General features: G+C 34.8%; 1 protein-coding gene across 1 annotated transcript in view; it reads right to left on the reverse strand.

The window, feature by feature from the left end:
- Nrk (Nik related kinase) overlaps positions 1-21,340 on the reverse strand; it is a 93,661-nt gene that overhangs the window by 1,820 nt on the left and 70,501 nt on the right. The gene's annotated exons all lie outside the window — the stretch shown is intronic.

The following is a 21,340-nucleotide window of genomic DNA, read 5'->3' on the forward strand; positions in this document are numbered from 1 at the left end:
TTTTCAAAATCCCTACCTCCATATCTCAAGTAACTAAAAATAAGAAGAACAAACGATGTCCAAAGTTATCATATGGAAGAATATAATATTAGAGCTAAACAATCAATGAAATTAATTTTTTTGAAATGATGAAAGTATTTGACAAATCCCTAGCTATATTAATAAAATGAGAGACAACTCAAAATCAGAAATGAAAGATGAGACATTTCAACTAATGACAAAACTTTTTAAAAGTTCATAAGAAACTATTTTGAATAAATACACTCTAGTAAATTTGATAACCTAAGAGAAATGAATAAATTCTAAGAAACATATACCTTAAGGAGATTGAGTAATGAATTAATAGAAACTCTAAACAGATTTAAATGTTGATGAGAAGGAATCAATTGTCAACTTCTCAACAGAGAATGTGAAGACCAGATGACATGGTTTGTTAATTCTATTATGTATTCTTCTTAAATGCTTCCAAAATATTGAAGAGAAGTGAACACATTTAAATTCATCCTCTGACGGCAGAGGTTATTAAGGTTAGAGAATGTCCTTAAAGTGGAGCCCACAAGATTGAATCCTGGGGGTTTTATAAAAAAAGAGAGAACAGAACAAACACATCGATCCCTGCCTCTTGTTAGTCAATCAATGCCGCATGCCTATTTGGTAACAAAAGGGTCATCATTATTTGTAGCACTCCAGTTTGGACCAGCACTATGAACCTGCACAAGCCTCTTTTCTTTATAACTTGTCTGTTGTAGTATTGTGTCGTTAGCAACAGAAAATGGATGAATACAGAGATGGAAAACATCTTCTTGAAAATCACAAAACATAGTTGAAATAAATCAAACAAAACACAAATAATGCAAATATCTCATGTTTACTTATTGATTTAATAGTGTTATACAATAGATACTTAAATACTAAAAATGTATTATTGTAAGTAAGTTACAGCTTCAGAAATAGTCATTATAAAACTCATGGAATCACACACAATGCCAAATAACCAAGATACCAAGAATGAATAACAATTGGAACATCACAATCTATTTTTAGTTCAGTTTGAGAAGAATACATGTCAGCAACTCACAGTCTGGTGGTATCAGAGTCTACTACGGAAGGGTTTAACTGAATCAGTGTATCTGGAGGTAAGGCCAAAGCAAGAGTATTCTTTTAAGAACTTCATGTGACTAATGTATAGCCAATGATAAGAATCTCTCACTGCACTAGGTTTGAGCTCCATTAAAGCTAGCATTCCTGAAAGTGAAGTCAATGTCTACCTTGCCACTTTTGTGTCTAACATCTATGGGAAGGCTGGCGGCTTGTACTGTGTCATCCTGGAACAGTAACTTGTGGTGCTCCTGTTAATATTAACTTCAGTGTATCAATTTCATAAGACTATTAAGGAGCAAAATAAATTACTAGCAGCTCCAGACCCAGGGACAACAGCCTACTCTTCTGAAATGTCCTGTAAGTCACATCTTTTCTCCTTATAATGAGAGGAAACCTCCTTGAGTCTTCTAGTCTGGTTTCTTTTTGAAATTTCTGACTGCCATCCACATAGCATCATCACCTTGGAGAAAGTGACAGAGTATTTTCTGGGGCCAAATAATTGTCATACATAATTGAAATTTCTTCTCCTTTCTTATTTTGAATGTGATGGGTAATTTTATGTATCAACAAGCTAGGTTATATACCTGATTTTGGTTAGATTTCCAAAACTGGATGTTGCTGTGAAGAGGTTATTTTTTATGTGATTAACATTTCAATCTGGAGGCTTTGAATGAGAGATTATCCTTTACTTGAAGACCTTGAAAAAGAATTGCTATCTCGGAGACAGAAAGCACTTATGCATTCATACTACTTTGGACTTGACATTGGAATATCACCTTTTATCCTGGGATTACACCCTATTTTCTTGACTAATTTCAGACCTGTGACCCCATGTTAATGGAAGCCAATTATTCAAATTTCTTTCTCTGTTCTTCCCTTCCTCTCAATTTCTCTCAGTCTTCACTCTACATATGTATAATATATAATATAATATGTATAGTATATATTATATCAGATAGTAATCCAATCTACATGGTGAATTTAAGAAAGTCTTCAAAGGTGAGTAGAGTAAAATAAAAAATGCAATGATAATGTATCTTTTTGCTTTTAACTCCCATATTCTCCTACATTATTTAAAGCAATAATTATAAATCTTTGCGCATGATCAATACACCTTACACATGCATATTATTTAAACAATGTATAAAATAAACATGAACCATCAAAAACCATATTTCACAGGTATATGGGAACAATTTTATACTATTACTAATAAGATGGCATCAGTTCAAACTGTACAGGTATAAATTAAGATGTTAATTATAATCCTAGCCAACCACTAAAAAATATGCAAAATACAGAGTAAAACAAGCAAAGAAACAAGTGATACAATAGAAAATACTTATTTAGCACACCAAAGACAGTAATCAAGGAATTGAAGAACTATGGGATATGCTACATTTAAATAGTTTAAAAATGACACATGCAAGTCTTGTCAGAATTACATTATATAAATAAATTTGTATTGCCAATTAAAAGACAGAGATGAGTCTGGTGCTGGTGGTTCATGCAATCCTAGGTAGTCAGGAGGCTGAGATCTGAGGATTGAGGTTTGAATTCAGTCCAGGTAGAAAAGCCGATGAAACTCTTATCTCCAATTAAGCAACAAAAATAAACAGGAAGAGGAGTTGTAGCCTTGAGCAAAAAAGGCAAGTGAAAACACGGAGGCCCCAAGTTCAAGCCGAGGTACTGGCACCCCCTCTCTGAAAGGATTCAATTAATAACATGTAATGATCTAAATTCTTAACAATTATGTTAACCAAAAAAGGATACTTGTACACTGAAACTACAGAGCTGTTTGAAATAAATTAAGGAGAATGCTGAAGGGGATGACATTTATCAAGATGCATTGTATGTATTCAAATATTGCTTTGTAAAATGACAACCCTTTTCTACTACTTAAAGATAATAAAAACATTTGTAAAAGACCTAAATAAATGGTTCTTGGAATTGAAAGATTAATCTTGTTAAAATGACACTTCTCTTCATATTAATCTGTATAATAAATGCAACACTTATCAAAACAACTGCCCTTGTTTCTGAAGAAATGGAAAAGCTAATCATAAAATTCATGTGGAAATATTAGAGAACTGAAAAAGAATAAGAAAGTTGTCAGGCTCATATTTTTCCAATTTTATTGTTGCATAGCTCATTTTTCACATTACATCTTCCAATGTCTAAACTTGCCACTAGTTTCAGTAATAAAACCAGGTTTGCTGGCACTGATAGACATTTAGATGCATGGAATACAAGTGAGAGTCTAGAAATAAACTTATGAACACATGGTGAATTGATTCCTCACAAACTCTCTAGGATCTTTCAAAGGAGAATAATAGTGTGTTAATTATATAGTGCCAGGGCAACTGAACTTCCATAGGCAAAAGAATGGCGTTGGAGCCTTAACTCAAACAATTTCAAAAATTCACTCCAAATTGGAAAAGTTCAGAATTAAAATCTTTGGACAACAACAACAAAAAAAGATGTATTAAAGCCTATTAGTTCAAAGATGAACTCCATCCTTCATCAAAGATTAGATTAAATTGACTTCTTTTGTCCTCAGTACAAGTGGCCTGAAATAAGAAGAGCCACATCATACTGGGGAAATGAGGGAGGTAGATTAAATAAGTTTCAGCTTAATAGGGGCTAGATGGATTGTGAGATAAATACAGTAATTAAGCTGAACATTAGGTTATCTCCTTTGGAGAGAGACAGAGTGCAGACAGAGATAATTATCTTCATTAGATTTGTGCCCTATCTTTCATTGGATAAATTTGTTCTCGAGAAATAGCTACAAACCAAGGTTCATATTTCCCAGACTATGTTAAATTTAGTTTATGACTTATTATGACTGATTCTTAGCAATGTAATGCAAGTAGAAGTGATCTATGTTACAAGTGTGTCAAAGAGTTTAAGAAGCAGATATTTCCTTTCTATTCAAAATTTTTAAGTCTGCCAATTGGATACATGATACTCAAGAGTCTAAGGTTAAGGAATATATAGAAGACATAGTGAAGGAAAACATCTGTCATGAACAACAGCTTCAGATTCTTGGATGAGAGTGAAACAGACTATTATTTTATGAAATCATGAAAAATGAATTCTACATTACCCTGATCTAGTAATATACTTACATACCCATTTCAATGACAAAGAAATAGAGGCTCTGAGGGTGCAGAAAATTTCTCAAAGGTGTGTAGATATTTAGGAATGAAAGCAGGGTTGTTTCACTCTGCAATCCCCATTTGTTTTTCTTTGGCCCTAGGCCTTGAACTCAGGGCCTGGATGCTGTCCCTAAGCTCCTTTTGCTCAAAGCTAGCACTCTACCACTTGATCTACAGTACCACTTCTGGCTTTCTTTGTGATTAATTGGAGATAAGAGTCTCCTGGACATTACTGCTTGGGCTGGCTTTGAACTATGATCTCAGCCATCTGAGTGGTTAGGATTACAGGAGTGCACCACTGGCGCCCAGCTAGAATCTCCATTCTTGACTAGAATCTTACTTTTGTCCTGAAGCAATAGTAAAAGAAAAAGTTAATGGCAGCACCAATGGCCTTTTTGAAAGTCCCTGTTGCAGCAGGAAGCCACCCACAAGAAGGCAATAAGATAAGTAGTGAAAAAATAGAAGGCAAAAAGCAAAACAAACCCCACCAACTTTTCAGAAGTCATGGGTTTCCAAGAGGCTGCTGTTTGGAAGGACATAACTGCATGTTTGAGTCTCAACATCTCCAATCAGAAAGAAACACATCACAAATCCTTCTTGATGATTTATTTCGTTAAACACTAATGGCCCATCATGTGCTAGTGTCCCATGGATTTTACCTTCTACTTGTGGAGAAAGGAACAACAACTGAATACAATGCACCAGACATTACACTGTGATAAGTACTATGGACAAGTATAAAATGAAGATAAAAGGTACAGCAGTTCAGATAGAGGGGCCCTTTCTGCAGGCTGGAGAAATAAGAATATCTCTCTCTCTCTCTCTCTCTCTCTCTCTCTCTCTCTCTCTCTCTCTCTCTCTCTCTCTCTCTCTCCCTCCCTCCCTCCCTCCCTCTCCCTCCCTTTCCCTCCCTATCCCTCTGTCTCCTCCCCTTCTTCCCTCTCCATTCCATCATTCTCCTCTCTCATCCCTTCTTTCCCATGCCCTCCCTTTCTCCCTCCTTTTTCTTGTCTACTCTGTCTCCCTCTTTATCTCCCCCCTCTCTCTGTATATGTGTGACACATCACACTTCCCAGAATCAGAAATGAAACACCCCCCACAAAGTCTAAATTGATTTTTCCTACTCCTATCACTTATTTGTTTTACATCTCTGTAAATTATTAACTTAGCAAGGGGAGATTTTGCAAGGGTTTGTCTATATCTACACCTCCACTTTTCCCCTCCCCCATCACACTATGGCATTTGAGTTTCTGCTTTCTGTTTGGCTACTGACAAATCAATTCACCTGCTGTTTGCTAATTGTGAGTCTACTAGAGGAACTACTCCAGTTGATGTTGCTCCACTTATTTCCTGTCTCCAGTCCCAGGCCCTTCCTGTTTGAGCAACATCCACCAGAAGTGTATCTTTTGAGGTCATAGATAGCTGAGTGAATTCTGTTGTTTCAACTACTTCCTGGCAATGGATACTTGGCAAATTAATGCCTAAGTAGCATGAAATGGGTGCAATACTAGAGAATGCCAAGAGCTGTTATCTAGATTAATAATTTCCCTCCAGAATATAAATCAAAGCAACCTTTCTCAGGTAAAGACATTCAAGGGGCCAGATCTGCCAAAAATTAAAATTTGAATACATAATTTCTGATTAAAGGAAAAGGGATATTAAATTAAAATTGGAGGAAGAAGTCATAAATACTATGAACTCAAAATTGAGGATTGCAAAGCTGAGAACTGTAACCTACAAATGCATCCTTTCTTTCTTGTCATAGATATATATATAGTAATGTCTTTTGATGTGCTTTTTTCTATTTCTTCCTAAAGTATGTCCCTAAGTCTGAGTATAGTTGGTGCTTAATTTAGCCCAATACTCGATAATATTCAAATATAATCTTAATGGATTTTAAAGGCCTATGAATATTCTTCACAGATTCTAGAATTAGAGCTTAATGAAGTGACTGATGAGCTGTTTAGAAGTGACATAATTTGTTGTGAATTGAGCATGAAATAACTGTACATTTTTAGGTAGGTTTATTTTGGAAGAATAAACATGACTATGTTGATTATGGGGCAGTTATACACATGACTTCTAGTATACATGTATTATTTTTGAACAACCAGAGCATCAGTTTTTCCCTTGCTAATTATGCTCCTACTCATTTCTTTTCAAACACCTATTTTTTCCTTTATAATAAGGCTATTTAAACAGATACTTCTGTTAGCAAGAGGCAGGCACATGCCACGAGCCTTGATAAGCTACTATTCTGCAGCTTGACCAAATCTTTATCATAAGGATCAAAGGACTAAATGTGTGTGGAAATTACTCAAGATCTCAGCAATTAGCTTGTCTGTGTCCTTATTAGATCATTCATTCTATGACACCTTTGTTCATGCCTAACCCACTTCTCCAGCCTCCCATTGGTTCTCTTAATATTACTGCAACAACTTTGTTGTTTGCGTTTGCCTAACTTGTTTTCTGTTTTTCCAAAGTTTTGAAGATTTTTCAGTAGAAAGTCCATATATATCAGTGATGGACATGGCCACTGGTATCAGAACATGGATCTGAATTCTGGGCCTCCATTTGCTAATTTGGGAAAAGGAGGTAATAAAATCACACCTATCTTATAGCCATGTTGCCTTGTAAGTGCTCAATAAAAGTTAACTTTTACAATTATGTAACAATGTTTCACCCTTAGAAAACTAAATATTCTTATCCTTTCTTCCTTAACTACATGTCTCAAGAACGAATCTCATTACAGGAGTAGGTAGCACCTAGACATGGAGTAGGTAGCACCTAGACACGGATTAGAGCTACTGCGGAATTGAAAGACATTAAAAAAGCTTAGCTGGATTTACATGTGAAAGAGCCAGCAATCAGTCTTAAGAAAATGATGAACATTTAAATTGCTTTTCAATAATGTTTGGCAATTGGACAATCAGTGTGGGTGGTGCATGCCTATAATCCTAGATCCTCTTGATGCCAAGAGCTGAGGATCAAGACAGACACATCTGTGGACTCTTACTTCTAGTTAACCAGAAAATAGCTGGAACTGAGCTCCAGTCATCAGTTAAAAAGCAAAATGAGCCAGGTGCTAGTGACTCACAACTATAATCCTAACAACTCAGGAGGTTTAGATCTGAGAACTGTGGTTCAAAACCAGCTGAGCAGGACAGTCTGTGAGATTCTTATCTCCAATTAACCAGCAAAAATCCAGAAATAAATTCTATGGCTCCGTTGAGGACTAGCCTTAAGAAAAAATGTTGGGGACAGTGCCTAGACTCTAAGTTCCAGGACTGGCACAAAAACAAAAACAAAAACAAAAACAAAAACAAAAACAAAAACACTGGGTGAAAGCTTAAGGCCCTTAGTTCACACCCCAGTACAGGCACATCATCATCATCATCATCATCATCATCATCATCATCATCATCATCATCATGTTTGACTATTGGATTGAAAAAAATGAATGTACAGTGTGATAATTTAACTTTCACGGGACAGGTTTTCTGTTGAATTAGTTAAAAGAATTTAAGGTACTTATATATAAACATGGCATGGGCTCTTCCCTGGATCTGATAGCATTTTCTGAAGCAATAGATCTTGTTGCAGCTGTATTTCCAAACTTTCCTCCAGGTGACTCCATACTTCCTCTTTCTGTACATATTTCTCTATTGTCTTTTGTAGTCAAATCTTCATCACCAACATATATATAGTTAAAATGTCACCTGCATTTTCCCTATAGTTCATAGCATTCTCATTGAACTGTCACAGAGCTCTGAAGCATTTTTTGCCAGGATTATTTAACTAGTGTTTACTTTGAAAACACTGGAGCCATTTTAACTTTCCCCATCAACCCTGTTATTGTTTTGCATCTTTTCGCTCCGGTTTTGCCTCCTTCAGAGTTCAAATGCCTCTTTTCCTGTTGCCAGAGCAGCATGACTAGAGGAAAACCTCTGCTTTCAGTGAAAGTTTTATTAATAAAATTTTGTTAATGTCTTTTCTTTTCTTTTTTTTTTTTTGGCCAGTCCTGGGGCTTGGACTCTGGGCCTGAGCACTGTCCCTGGCTTCTTTTTGCTCAAGGCTAGCACTCTGCCACTTGAGCCACAGCGCCACTTCTGGCCATTTTCTGTATATGCGGTGCTGGGGAATCGAACCCAGGGCCTCATGTATATGAGGCAGGCACTCTTGCCACTAGGCCATATCCCCAGCCCTGTTAATGTCTTTTCTAATTTCCTTTAATATTTTTGATTATCTTTAGGTACTTGTACAAAAGGTTTTCAATTTCAGTTTATAAATACTGGTCAATGTCACCCCTTCCATTGATTTCTTCCATCTCTCCCTAATGTAAATATCTCTATATAGGTATTGGTATCAATATCTATAAATATATGCTGATATGGATCTTTAGAGAGATTTAATGCTTTTATTTTGGAATTAGTGCACATTTGTAATGCAAAGTAATTTCACCATGGTATTTCCACACATGTACACAGTGTATTATCTCTTCCTCCCTCTTTTAAACTGCATTTGATGGATTTCAGTATGCTATTATGTGTGTGTATACGTGTGTGTTTGTGTTGTGATAAAAGTATCTGTCTGTCAAAGTAGTTTGCTTCCCATATGTTAATGCTGTGAGAATTGTTTTTCTGAAGTTCCTGTTTTGGTTAGGTGGGTTGACCCTAGTCAATAACATGCTAGTTACATCCTAATTCTGCTGTACTTTTAGGACATCCTGTTAGAAGCTCTGTAAAATTTAGTTACATTGTTAATGAAGCCACATATTTTTGCAGATTGTAAACCTGTGCTCAGCCAATGAGAGACAAGAGGCAGGGCCTGCTGGGTTATGGGTAAAAAGTGAGCATCCAGCCTTCTCTGTGTCCTTGCTTGCCAAATTTTTGGTTGATGGTGCACCTTTCTGCAGTGGTAAACATTACCTTACCTAGTTCCTTTTGAGTTGGGGTCCTTATTCTTATGCAACACCCCAACATCCTGAGCCATTTCAGACAGTGTGTGTATAACATCCTTTATATTTTAAGGTCTTAGCTTATACAAATATGGAAATGACAAGTATGAAATATTTTCAAAAGTGCCTACAAAGTAGAACATTGTGAAAGATTTGATGTTCAAGTCTTTTTCCTTATGTGCAAGGCTCGATACTAAATTAATTCTTTTCTGAAGTACCTCTGACTTTGATCATCAGGCCTTTGACTGAATATGGCTTATATTATGAAGGACAATATTTACTTAGAGTCATCTCATTGTAAGAGATTAATAGCATCTTACAAATATATTCACAGTAACATATAGAGCAGTTCTTGAAGAAACAACTGTAGTCTTGCCCATGGATGGAAAATGCCTTCCAATTTCCTTCATGACTCTAGATACAAAGATACTAAAAAATTGAATAGTAGCTTTGGCAAACCAGTTAATAAAATTGAATTAAATATGGTCCTAAAATTTATGCACTTTGTTGGACTAGAATATCAAGTTATTATCTAAGTTAGCAATTACCATGGAAGCCTAAGGGAATAGCAAATGAAATTCAGAAAGGTAAAACTCTTATTCGCTATTTGTAGACAATATGATATGAAATGGAATTGTGAAATTAAAGGTAGCTTATGTGTTTCATCCCTAGCACTTCAACATTTCAGCTTTTGAATACTCATTTTGAATAAGCCAGTAAAATATTGAGAGGAAAATAAGCCTGTATATTCCTGAAGAACTCTAAATACCTTGTTATTTTAATAAAATTACTTAACTCATGTTCTGTTTTTCCTATAGTTGGTCTTATAGCACCACATAGTGGAGACAATGGTTCATTGGACAAACAGTTGTAAGAGAGGTTTTCAACTGGCTGAAGAATAATAGGAAAATACATGTTGTTTAGATCTTCTGCATTTGATCTAATACTTACATAGAATAACTAACTGCAGTAGAATCATAAAACCCAAACACTAAATAGGGGCAGTTTCATCAAAGCTCAGGAAAATACCATGTTCCTTCTGATAGCATCCAGGCAAAGTATCTTCTTTCTACTCCATCCTGCTCTATCCCACTGCAAAATTAGTACCTAGATCAAAATAGGGGGCATCAAAGAAAAAGGAAGAGCTGATGATAGGATAAGAGCTTTGAGGCAGGGGGTCATTTATGACATCCATAAACACCACACAGAGTATATAAGTAGGGCTTTAGTGTGCCTGTTCTGGGGCATGAAATCAGGGCCTGGGCAATATCCCTTTATTTTGTGTCAAGGATAGTGCTATACCACTGGAGTTTTAACTCCCCTTCCAGTTTTTTGGTGGTTAATTGGAGATAAGAGTCTTATAGACTTTCTTGACTGGTCTGGCTTTGAACCATGATCTTCAGATCTCAGCTTCCTGAACAGCTAGAATTATAGGCATGAGTCATTGGCACATGGTGGTAGATAACTACTTTTAACATTTTGGTGTTGCTTTTGTTATGTAAAAACTTTATATGTAAATCACTTCTCTCTCTAGAATCATGAAGCATGAAACAGAAGATTTAATGGAGTTAAAAGGCAGAGTCTGAATTAACTGATTGCAAAGGATTTAACTGGACAGAAGCAAGAGAGAAATCAATGTGAGTAATGTGAGTATATCTTTGAGTGATGACTGAACACATTTACATATGTGTATGCATATGTGTGTATAAATGAGTCATGGAATTCTATGCTTACAGGTTGCATATGCTATATCTCAACATAAAACTAATACAAATAAAAATTAATTTAAATTCCAATTCAGGAGCATATTCTCCATGATTTGTTGAACTTTTAATATCTTTTTATTTATCAAAATTTAATGCTGGCACTGGTGGCTCAAACCAGAGGACTGAGGTTTTAAGCTAGTTCATAAGATTCCATTTTCAAAACAAACAGAAAAAAAACAGGACTGGAAGCCTGGAAGTAATCCAAGCAAGTGCTATGCATTGAGTTAACAATGAAAATACCTCCACCTAATTTACTCTTCTAGAACTTGATAGAACAAATGTTGGTTCTTAGTTATCTCTCTATAGGTTAATGGAAATCAGGTCATATTTTCAGTCTGTTTGCTTTTCATTTTTCAAATTGGGTGAATCCTCCAGTTCAATGATTCTATCCCTGTTATCATCAGTCATGATCATCTTCTAAGGTATAGGTATGGAAGAATATTGGCTTTCACTGAGAAAAAAACTTATTTTTGTAAATTACTAATTCTTAGATATTTTATGGCCATTCAAATAAACTAAAACAGCAACAGGAGAAATATTTGAAATTTAACAAATACATGGCAATTATAAAGCACATTCTTAATCAACTAGAGAGTCAGTGATGAAATTAATAATCCTTTGAGATAAACAAAAACATTAAAACCCAACATAGCAAAATTTATTGGAGGCAGCAGAAGAAGTAGTCAAAGAGGGAAATTTGTAGCAATATATATATATGTGTGTGTATATATGCAGGTACATACATACATGTATACATATATATATATATATATATACATATATTACAAAAGAAGTAACACTAGCTTGGCACCAGTGGTTTACTCCTGAAATCCTAGTTACTTAGGAAGCTGAGAGATCTGAGGATCACCCTTCAAAGTGAGTCTGGGCAGGAAAGTCTGTGAGACTCTTATCTGCCATAATCTACCCAAAAAACTAGAATAGAGCTGTGGCTCAAGTGATAGCACACTAGCCTTGAGAGAAAGAAGCTCAAAGACAGCACCCAGGGCCTGAGCTCAAACCTAGGACCAGCACAGAAAGAAAAAAAGAAGCAAGACTATAAATAATAGCATATACATTAAATTCATAATTCAGGAGGCTGAGGCAGGAGGATCATGAGTTTCAGGTCATCCAGGACCATATAATGAGACCTTGACTCTTACCCAAGCAAACAAAAAAAAAGGAAAATTTCAAACAAACACCCTGACATTACTTATTAAGGAATTGGGTGAAAAAGAGCAAAGTACAATGTTAGATAGAAGATAGAAAATAATACAGATTAGAGCAGAAATAAATAAAATAAAAGCTAGAAGAGCAATGGAAAGGATAAGTAAAGCTAACAGTTTTGCTTCTGAAAGACTGTTCACAATAAATGAAATGGACAAATCCTTAGCAAAAACAGAAGGCTCAAGTAAATTAAAAGAAACATGAAAGAGCTGAAAGAGTAACTGACATTATAGAACTAGAAAGGATCATCAGACTACTGTGCATAATTATATGCCAGAAAATTGGATAATTTAAGATAAATTGATAAATCTCTAAACTAATAAAACCTACCACTACTAATCATGACGAAGTCTAAACTATCGAAGAAGGAAAAATGATCCAATAATAAAATGTCTCTCATCAACCAAAAGTTTAGTCTATTTATTTTTTGAGTTGATTTATTTTGAGTATATTACAAAGGTGGAAATTTAACATATCCTCCTTGCTTCAAATAAACATAACACTAGAAAGTCTAAGCTAGAGTAATCGAGGAAGAGAAGAAATAAAAATCAACTAAATAGGAAAGGAAGAAGTCAAATAATCTCTGCTGATGACATGGCTTTATGCATAGTAAAGCCTAAAGACTATAAAAATGTAGCAGAATTAACAAAAATACAGGAAAGTTGGAGGATATAGAATCAACACACAAAAATTGGTAATATTTCCATACACTGTTAAGTCCATAAACAATCACATCAATAATTTTAAAATAGAATGCTTAGTGATATACTATATACTGAAACTATAAAATATTGATGAAACAGAAGATACAAATATGGAAATAAATCCATACTTATGGATCAGAAAAGTGAATTCCATAATTCTCCACAAAACTTAAAGACTCAATTCAATTTCTATAAATTTTCAATATTATGCTTCATAGGATTTTTTCAAATCCTTACATTGTTATAGAACCAGAAAGATCTTGAATAGCTGTTACTCTTTGGATTGTTTCCCATGAACAAAACAAAATTCATAGGAGCAGAGAGTAGACTGGCTTTCCAGAACCTGGGGAGATTTCAGGCAGAGTAGAAAGTTTAAGATTTTTGAAATTTATATCACAAAACAGTGACTATAGTTAGTAACAATGTGTTATAAATAAAGGAAAACAAATTACTGAAATAAAGGACATGCTTGCCATTTAATTGTACTGTAATATATATAATACACTATACATATAATATTGCATATAATATTCTTTTAAACTATAAAATATAACTATAATTTTCCAATTCATAAAGAAAACCAAATTTGGAAAAAAGTTTACTACAAATCTGTAGTAATTAAAATAATACAATATTGGTCTAAGGACAAACTTATAGATCAATGGCATTAAAAGTTACAAGACAGTTCAACAGGGGAAAAAGTGTTTTCCATAAGCATTTCTATGACAACTGGAAATGTGTATTGTCAAGCTTTAAAAATGGAAATAAATCCTCATGGCACATATACAGAATTAAGACCTATATGTAGAATTAAAACTAACTCTTAGAAGAAAGCATTATTCTTCCTGACACTGGATTTGGCAATGACTTCTTGTTTAATACATCAAAAATAGCAAAAAATAGGTAAATTAGAATTTATCAAGATTATAGTTAAAAATATTTGCTATACAAACAGTACCACTACTATAATGAAGAGGGAATGGTAGCAAGTATTAGCAAACAATGTATCAGTAACATGGAAAGAATTAAAACTACATATAGAACTCCTGCCATCTAACAATAGCAAAAACAACAAAACAAGAAACTCAATTAAAATGGGCAAATGAAATGCTATTCTTCTAACAAAGATGTACAAATATCTCATAAGCACTTGAAAAGTTACCAAATACTATGAGAAATTAAGGAAATGCAATTGAAAGTACAATGAGATGGTACATTATAACCAGTAGATTTGTAATAATAATAAACAAGAGAAAATAAGAAGTGATTTCTTCAATTTGCAAACATTGAAATACTCATACCTTTGCTGGGTCAATGTAAAACAGTGCAGCCACTTTTTTTTTAATTTCAAAAATTTTATTGTCAAGTTGATGTACAGATGAGTTACAGTTATATACAAAAAGTAAGGAGTACGTTTTTAAATTTTTTAATTTTTAAAATTAAAAAAGAGGGGTTACAGTGAGTATATTTTTCTCCAACTTGTTACCTCCTCCTTCATTTCCCCCCCCACTTCCCCCCATATTTTCCTTTACCCTCATGAATTGTATAGTTGGTTTGCACCATAAAGTTTTGTAAGTACTGCTGTGGCATAGTATTTTTTTTTATCCTTTGTCTCTTGATTTTGGTGTTCCCTTTCCTTTTCCTAATTCCAATACACATATATACAATATCCAGGGTATTAAAATCAATTACAGTGATAGCAGGGGTAAAACCACGTGAAGGAAATACGGAAAAAGAAAAAGAAAATAAAAAAGAAGGGCATGGCTTCACATGGCATGTTGAAAGTAACTACAACAGTGATATACCACTTGTTTTTATAACTTGAAGTTCATTTTGCTTAGGATATCTTATGTGTTCATACGGGCATAGCTCTTGAGCTATTGTGATCTTCTGCTAGGACTATCCTAGACGTGTACTAATTATTCCCTATGAGGGAAACCATAGAGTCCATGTTTCTTTGGGTCTGGCTTACTTAGTATGATTTTTTCCAAGTCCTTCCATTTCCTTGTGAATGGGGCAATGTCATTCTTTCCGATAGAGACATAGAATTCCATTGTGTATATGTACCACATTTTCTTGATCCCCTCATCTACAGAGGGGCATCGGTGTTGGTTCCATATTTTCGCAATGACAAATTGTGCTTCCATAAACATAGTTGTGCTGGTGGCTTTAATGTGTTCTTGCTTGTAATCTTTTGGGTAGATGCCTGAATGTGGAGCAGCTGGGTCATAGGGGAGCTCTATGTTTAGCCTTCTGAGGAACCTCCACACTGCTTTCCATAGTGGTTGAACAAGTTTACACTCCCACCAACAATGTAGTAGGGTTCCCTTTTGACCACATCCTCTCCAGCATTTGTTATTGCTAGTTTTCCTGATAATGGGCATTCTTACAGGGGTGAGGTGGAATCTCAGTGTAGTTTTGATTTGCATTTCTCTTATGGCCAGTGAAGTAGAGCACTTTTTCATGTGTCTCCTGGCCATTTTCATTTCCTCTTCAGATAATTCTCTCTTTAGGTCATTAGCCCATTTGTTGAGGGTGCCGTTGGTTTAGAAAATTATTTGGCTAACCCAAAAATATTAAAGATGGAATTCTTGGATGCCCTCAAAATTACATTCCAAAGTACCTATTCCAAAGCAATTAAAACACACTCCTTCAGTATGTGTACACAAATGTACATGGTGGCAATATTTATAATAGCTAAGAATTAGGAACAATTCAAAAGTTCCCCTGATGAATAGATAAATAGAATGTGGCATATCTATACTACAAAATATTTATTATTACTCAAAAATAGAAATTTATTAAGCATTAACATCAGCAGCATGGTTGAAATTCAAAAAATATTTTGTTAAGTCAAAAGACAATTAAGGGCCTTGGATGTAGATTAGTGGAAAAGTGCTTCCCTAGCATGTTCAATGTATTGAATTTGATCACCATTACCTAAAAAAGACAAAATGAACCAATCATGAAAGATCACATAGGGTGTAATCCCATTGAAATGTACTGTTTAGAATAGGCAAATGTATGTGCAGATAGTTAACAAATAATTAACAATTGGTTAGTATTCTAGAGGGACAGCGATGCAATGGTGAATGATTGCTAATTGGAAGGAGGATATTTTGGGGGTGATAGAGATATGTTAGTATTTATGATAATGTGTATTTTGGAAATATATTAAAAGTCACTGAATTTTGTACTTTGAAGGGGCTGAATTCCATGAGTTGCAAATTCTGTCACTAAAGTTGTATTTAAAAATAAATGAAAATATCTTGTTAACAATGGATAGTATGAATCTGGAGGTGAGATTATTTGGGTGTTTTCAGCATATATGGATAACATTAAAATACACGGGACTCGATATGATCATCTAAGGAGAAACTGCACATGGGAGTGATATAATGCAATAGAACTGAGCCCTGGGGCACTCTAACATTTAGAGATCAGAGAGATGAGAAGAAATGAGGCGAGGAGCCAGGAAGTTATGAAACAAGTTACCAGATTTGTGTATGTTTTTACAGCTACAGTCAACTGCACTAATGATATAAGAGTTGAAGGTCCAAAGAAATGTTCCTTAGAAGCCAAGAAAGGAAACTATTTCAAAGAGAAGAGAGCCATCAATTTTGCCAAACATTGTTGCTAATAATTTAAATAAAAGAAAACTGGAAAAAATTGGCACAAGATTTAACAATGTAGAAGTCATTAATGAGTCTTGGCAAGAGCTCCTTTGTTCTTTCTGTGGAATGGTGAAGATGAAAGTCTGATACCAATTGATATAAGACTGATTTGAGGAAGAATAGCTATCAGTGTATGTGGGTAAGTAAGATGGATGATGCATGTGGAAATTCAGTAATAGTTTTGATTTTCTAATAAAGAAGGAAAATAACTTATTAGGTGTTAATGAGGGAAAGAAGATTTGGGGGAGATGAGGGGTATTTGGAAAAGAAGAAACTAAGATATTTTTATTCAAGGAGAATGGGAATAATGAATGAACTAGGGAAAAGCAGTGTAGGTTACTGAATGAGCATTGCCATCCCACTGGGGCTTTCAGTTCTGGAATTAAAAATGGTTTTAGTTAGCCCAGTTGTGTATTTTTATAGCCACAAGCAGGTGAGCTGTTGTGAGTATGGATGAAACGTAGCATGTAAGTCAAAGAAATGTGTGCTTTTGTCAATTTGTAAGGAAATGGAAAGGCTTGGAAAAAATCATACTAATGAAGTAAGCCAGACCCAAAGAAACATAGACTCTATGGTTTCCCTCATTGGTAATAATTAGTGTAGTCCTAGCAGAGGATCACAATATAGCTCAATAGCTATGTATATATGAATGCATAAGATGATGCTAAGTGAAATGAACGCTAAGCTATGGGAACAAGAGGGTTTTCTTTGGTGTTGTTTTTAATGTACTATGTGAAGCTATTTCTTTTTTCTTTCATTTTTTTGGTTTCTTTTTTCTACAGTTCATCTGATTTTCTATGGTTGATTCTGTTACTTGGTGTATCATATACACATTTATCTGAATTAGGGAAAGAAAGAGGAACAACAAAATGGTGAGACAAAGACAAAGGGAAAACAGTGATACTCTGAAGAGAATGTACTGGAAATGAACTGTACAACTTGTGGGGAGGATGGGGAGGAGAGAAAGTAGGAGAAAAATGATGAAAAAGGTAACAAGTTTAACAAGAAATGTACTCACTACCTTATGTATGTAATTGTAATCCCTCTAAACATCACCTTGACAATGATTTTTAAAAAAAATGGAATACAAAGCCTTGCACTCGTGGCTCATGGTTGTAATCCTAAGCTATCCAGAAGGATGAGATCTGAGGATCTCAGTTCAAAGCCAGCCCAGGCAATGAAGTCTCTTAGACTCTTATCTCCAATTAACCCACCAGAAAACCAGAAGTGGTGCTGTGGAAGAGCTCTAGCCTTGAGCTCAAGGACAGTGCCCAACCCCTAGGTTCAGGCCCCAATACTATCAAAAGAAAAAAAAAAGTAACACAGTTAAGGGCATATACAAAGGGCTCATTATGTTGATACATCATAGCATATCTTTAGGAATAGAAGAAGGCTTCTATGAATGAGAGTGAAGGGCAGTAAAAATGTGTGAGGAGTCATAGATTTTAAGCAAAAGGATCTACCATAATAAAAAAAAAGAAATAGAGGAAGCCCACTAAAAACAAAGCAGTGAATTTACAGTGGGGCACTTGAAAATGAGCTTTCAAAAATTATAGCTATTGGTGATAATATGGTACAGAAGCTATTCCCATATCGGTGAATGGATGACATAATGTGGTCCAAGTTATTGGGCAGGAAGACATGGGTCAGAAAAGTTAACAAGTCATTTAGAGAGTTTTTAGCATTATCAGAATTTAAAAAGTATTATTGAATAAAATGTTTAGAGAACATTTCAGCATTTGAATTTCTCAAATTTAGAGCCCATTGAAATAGTACTAAGAGGTTAAGTCTCTTAGTAGACAAGTAGGCCATGGGTCTTTAGTAGGTACCTAGGTTATGAGGTCTCATCCTTCACTCATGGCATTTATAGAAAGTCTTGAGTGGGCAAGTTTTGTCTCTTTCATCTTTTCTGCCTGGCAAAGACACAGTGGCCATTCTTTTCAGATGACACAGCAACAAAACCCCATATTAGACTCAAAGAGTAACCCTCATTAGAAATCAATTTTGCTCATACTTTGATCCTATGCTTCATAACCTCCAGAGCAGTGAGAAATAAATGCTGGTTCTTTTCATATTTTTTTCAGTCTCAGGTATTTTGTTACTGCAGCACATTTACTGAGACAAGAAGGAATGGTGTGTGTGTGTGTGTGTGTGTGTGTGTGTGTGTGTGTGTTCTATGCAAGACTTCAACAAAGAAGAATAAAAGGTTTGAAAGCAACAGATTTGAAAGTGAGGCTATCAGAGAGAAAGGAGCAGAGGGGATTTTGAGAAAGCTGCTACTTAGCGAAAAGGAAGGGATATAGGCTCTAAGGAAGCAATTATACAAGGTGATCAGAAACGATTAGAAATTTTTGGTTTTTCCCATTAATTTTTTTATTATATTAGATTATTAAACACAGGTGGATAGGATAATTAATTGCAATCTTAGTTCTAATTATTTGTCCTCCACCTCATACACTATTTCTTATTTTTGTGAGTAAAGAGGTTTCATATAGGAGCTAAAGAAAAATTATTTCAAAACGTATCGCTGGATTTTTAAAACATACTGCCTAATTTCTTTTGCATGATTATATTTGGCCTTTGTGAGACAGAAATGGAAAGAGGTACATTCATTTTACAAGGGATGTGGTAGGGAGGACTATAAGGGCTATAGGGAGAAAGAGAGCTAAAGCAGCAGTAAGAAAGGCTAGAAGGAAGCACAGTTTTTAAAGCAAGATAGACTCATATAGACTCAGTATCCAGGAAGTTAGTTGTACAAGGCATTAGGGGTCCTGATTTAACAAATACTTCCATCACAACACATATCTAGGAAGCCCTAGAGTCACAGTGATTAAGTGAGATCCATAGCAATGTATCTGAGTGAAGTCTATTGACCAGTGATGGAGTTTTCTAATGTTACCACATACCCAAGACCTTTATATAACCATAGTGATGAAAGAGAAAAGACAAGATTTGTTTTCAATTTTCCCTCAGATTATCAAGATGACAGTAGGAGTCCAAAAACCTGTATATATTTATCTGGGTTTTGCACATTCATGTGTGCAAACTAAAACCCATACTTTATTTTATGATATTTTATGAAGCTCCCATTTCTTAGCTTGTCATGTAATTTTAATTTCACTTGTGGGGGAGAAGATTTTCATTTTTGTGTATTTCAATTTGCTTTGAACTTCACAATGCTTATTTCTGACTGTCTCGTCTTGTGAGAATCATCTTGATGGTGTTGTGTCTTTCCATCCACCCACAGTAAGAAAACTTTTTTATTTTTATTTTTTTATTTATTATCTAACTGAATTACAGGGAGGTTACAGTTTCATACATTAGGCATTGGATACATTTCTTGTACTGTTTGTTACCTCATCCCTCGTTCCCAGTAGGAAAACTTTTATCTGCCAGAAAAGGTTGCTTGAGATATATTTGTTTATGGGAGAAAGTATATCAAATATATATGAAAATGTATCAAAAAGCTATGAAGATCCATAAACACATCAGAAGATGTTACAATATGAAGTTAATCCTGTGGGGAAAAAAGTCACATTTAAAGCCAAATGCTAGAGTACAGTTGACCGGCTTATTTTTGTGGTGTTTTCATGTTAACACACAGTGTTTGCCATTAGTCATAAACCTTGAGGAATAACTAAAGGGTCATAGTGGCCTCTTCGTGTTTCTTTTAAAGGTAAGTACATAAATATCAAAAGACAGAATTATGGTGAACTATATCTTTTGTTTTATCTTCAGATTTGTGGGATAAAATCCTCCCCTGACATTTGCTTTAAGTTTTTTTTTTTTAAATTCCCCATCGTTTTTTTTTTATTATCATCAATTAGTTGTGCAAGGTAGTTTCTTCACATGCATACAATGTGATCAGATTCACCTCTTCTATCACTTTAATTACCACAAATAGGTCATGATTCTTTAGTCAAAAGAACAAAGGTGATACTTTCATGAAACAACAAAAGGATTTGTGAATTTTAAGTTATTGTAAATAAAATAGTGTAAAGGGTGATCTAGTCTAATAAAAGGTCTTAATTTTTTTCCTTAATTTATATTTAAATTGAACATTTTTTTATGTTAAGCACCACACGAGGCATTCTGGCATATGGGATAGCAAAGCTGAATAAAAAAGTTAATCCTGAATCAGATTTTATATTTATCTAGTCTTCTGTGGACTCTAAGGCTAAAAATATAAGTCCATATGGAAGCAATTATTATTTTGCCTAGGTTGCCATGACACATAATAAAGCTTTCTATAGTATTTTTGACCTTAATTCATTTTCTGATATCCTTCAGTTGTTGGAGTTAGAGGAGCCACAGTCTTTGGCTTTAAGAATCTGAGCATAACTTAAGTGAAGGTAAAGGCCTTATAAATAAATAATAAGGTGCTGTTAGAATGGGAATCAGTGTTGAGAAAAGTATTCAATCAGTAGATTTTCAGCATTGTGACTCAAAAACTCACTCACTTTTTGAGTCTACTCAAGTCCTGTCTCTGCTTGTGCTTTGGTAAAGGGTTCCTAGGATAATGATCTGGGCCTCATTCTGTCCCAACTAATTGTGATTTGTGATCATACTTTTATCCCTTGGCTCAGAACACTATCCCTTAAAAGAAGCTGAAATTAATGTTGAATAAATCAATTTACTTGCACTGAAACATTTTGAAATTAGCTTCTAAAAGCCTGAAAAAGTGTGATGTTAGTCTAGATAGCCTAACTCCTGGAGGCCTGGCCACACTTAAACACATTAGGCATATGTTCAG

The sequence above is a fragment of the Perognathus longimembris genome, chromosome 28 (genome assembly GCF_023159225.1).
Source record: "Perognathus longimembris pacificus isolate PPM17 chromosome 28, ASM2315922v1, whole genome shotgun sequence".
NCBI classification, from domain to species: Eukaryota; Metazoa; Chordata; class Mammalia; order Rodentia; family Heteromyidae; genus Perognathus; species Perognathus longimembris.